The 2,771-nt window shown below is 62.0% G+C and overlaps 1 pseudogene; it reads left to right on the top strand.

The window, feature by feature from the left end:
• The first annotated feature begins 1,642 nt into the window (after positions 1 to 1,642).
• Positions 1,643 to 2,359, top strand: LOC143640271 (leucine-rich repeat-containing protein 38 pseudogene; annotated as a pseudogene).
• The last annotated feature ends 412 nt before the right edge of the window (positions 2,360 to 2,771 follow it).

Here is a 2,771-nt window from a genome sequence, read left to right as displayed (position 1 = left end):
GCACTGTGTGTGACTCTTGAAAACGGAATCACTGAATCTCACACCTGCTCAGGAGCATTTGGACCAGTCTCTCGAATACTCCTTTTCAAGAGAGTGAGACCAGAGATGGAAGCTGAACCCTCCAGGCTGGGGTCAATAAAGGCATGCTGGGACCCCTGGAAGAGTGGGAACATAGACAGGGGACACCGGAGGTCCAGCTTGGTAGCCTGGGTATAAGCAGGGGAAGAGCTTATGGATCCTGAGCACGTCAAAGCTCCCAGGGTGCCTCCTCCTCCTCTGGACTCCTGCAAACACTCTTCTCTTGGAGCCCTTGGCTCCATCCCAGAGGCTCAATTGTTTGATCCCAGGGCTCAGAGGCGTCAACAGCCTGTACCTTTGGAAAAAGACCTGGGGCTTAGCTCTGTGGTTTCAGAATCTCAGGCTCTACCAATCCCTAGCAGGGCCAGGGGCCTGGGCAGGGGCTCTGGGAGCCTGTTGCCCCCACAGCTGTTCCCTGCGCTATTTTGGTCCCGGGGGAGCTTGTCAATTCCAGGGTATTTGGACCAAAATAGCTGATAGCAGGACCATCTCCTGATGGCTCTGTGTGGACCTCCCCACGGGAAAGTTTGTAAAGTGGGTGTGGGGTAGCCAAGAGGGAACTCTCTGACAATGTCTGAGGTCCGCTCAGCCTTTGGACATCCCGGGTCACTCACCTACCCATCAAAGCTTGGGGTTGGTGGCAGAGGGAGGGAATAAAAATTTCTGAACATGGTTTCTTGCTTGGCTCCCTAGTCCTCCCACAGCCAGCTAGATACATAGTATCCTTTCCCATTTCACAGAAGGGGCTAACCGGGTTCAAAGAGGTGGGTTCACTGGTCCCAGGCCACACAGTCTTGGACCTTGGGCCACCATACACCTCTTGTTAGACCCTCAGCGGATCCGTGCCGGCTGGATGCCAGTTCTGAAGCTCAGGCCAGTATGGAAAGTGCTGACTGGTCCTGGCTGCCCTTGGGGCCACCGCGGGGGCCCTGGCAACCAAGGCTTCGCTCACTCTTCGCCTCACCAAGATGGGTCAACTGGAGGTGGGAGGAGGGAAGCCCAGTCACCCAGCAGCCCCTGGCGCGACCCAGATAGCCTGTGGGGATTGTCCCAGGCTCAAAGCAAGAGTGTACCAGGCCACGCTCCCTTTGGCGAGTGGGCTGGCGAGCAGAGAGCGCGCTTTGGCACCAGGCGGGCACTGGGGTGCGGGGCGCATGCCCCAGACACGCCCTATGGAAGCCGCTCTGGGGCTCAGCAACTGAACTTAGTCGTTGAGTGCCGCTGGCCAAGTTTGGGCCACGCTGGCGACAGCCGCGAGGCTACCCCGCAGCTCCCACCTCCCCCGGGATTTTCCAGCGGGTTAATTTCCTGTGCCGGTAAATCCTTTTGTGAGCGCCTGGCTGCTCCCTCCCCGCCGCTCCCTCCCGCATCCTGCCGCAGTGACTCCCCCAGTCTGTCAGCGCCGCCATGCTCCGTCGCCCCCGCGCGCCCAGGCGCACGCCCTCCCCGCCCGCCGCCCTCAGGCTCACGGCGCCCTGCAGCCGGGGCCCTGCTGCGCGGCCACGCGCCAGGGCTCCCCAGAGAGTCGCGTCCGTGTGGCCGCGGCCGGCCCCGTCCCTGGGCCATGAGCCCCCCCGCCGCCCCGCTCCGCCCCACCGCGGCGCTCGGACTCTGCAGCCTCCTGCTGCTGCTCAGGCCCAGGCACGCGTGCCCCGCGGGCTGCGCCTGCACCGACCCGCACACGGTGGACTTCCGCGATCGCGGGCTGCCCAGCGTGCCCGACCCCTTTCCCCTGGACGTGCGCAAGCTGCTGGTGGCCGGCAACCGCATCCAGCAGATCCCCGAGGACTTCTTCAACTTCTATGGCGACCTGGTCTACCTGGACTTCAGGAACAACTCGCTGCGCTCGCTGGAGGAGGGCACGTTCAGCGGCTCCGCCAAGCTCGCGTTCCTGGACCTCAGCTACAACAACCTGACCCAGCTGGGCGCCGGCGCCTTCCGCTCGCCCGGGAGGCTGGTCAAGCTGAGCCTGGCCAACAACAACCTGGCCGGCGTGCACGAGGCCGCCTTCGAGACCCTGGAGTCGCTGCAGGTGCTGGAGCTCAACGACAACAATCTTCGCTGCCTCAACGTGGCGGTTCTGGACGCGCTGCCGGCGCTGCAGACCCTGCGCCTGGACGGGAACCCCTGGCTCTGCGACTGTGACTTTGCCCATCTCTTTTCCTGGATCCAGGAGAACACGTCCAAGTTGCCCAAAGGTGAGCTGGGCAGGTTGGGCGGGAGGGAGCCGGAGCAGGAGGAGGCCACTGCAGCCGGGATTCCTGCCTGCCTCGGGGGCTGAGCCCGGAAGAGGAGTCTGGGGGCTCATCAGCAAGGGACGAGGGAGAGTGGGTCTGATCTCTACTGGGAAAGAGGAGAGGCACACACAGGAGGGGGCTGGAGCTTCTTGACCCAGGTGCTTGTTTTTCTTTTCTTCATCAACTCACTTTCCCAAGTTTGGGACCCGCCAATTCTCCTGCCAGGTCTGTGCCCCTCTTGGCCAGATCAACTCACCAGGCCCAGGACAGCTGGGTTCCAGTTGTTTGTGGGTCCTTCCTAAGTGGAAAGCTCTCCATCTGTGGGAAACAGCACATTCCCAGCACCTTGGAGAAAAGCCACCAGTTCTAAAGGCTGCTCAGCATCCTTGGAGCCCAAGCGGGTGTCTCTGCTTCCCAGCTCCAATTTGCTGCTCTGTCCAAAAGGGGAGAGGAGTA

The sequence above is a fragment of the Callospermophilus lateralis genome, unplaced genomic scaffold (genome assembly GCF_048772815.1).
Source record: "Callospermophilus lateralis isolate mCalLat2 unplaced genomic scaffold, mCalLat2.hap1 Scaffold_160, whole genome shotgun sequence".
Taxonomy (NCBI): domain Eukaryota; kingdom Metazoa; phylum Chordata; class Mammalia; order Rodentia; family Sciuridae; genus Callospermophilus; species Callospermophilus lateralis.
Note: the sequence above shows the minus strand (reverse complement) of the source record. Positions and strands in the feature narration are given on the sequence as shown.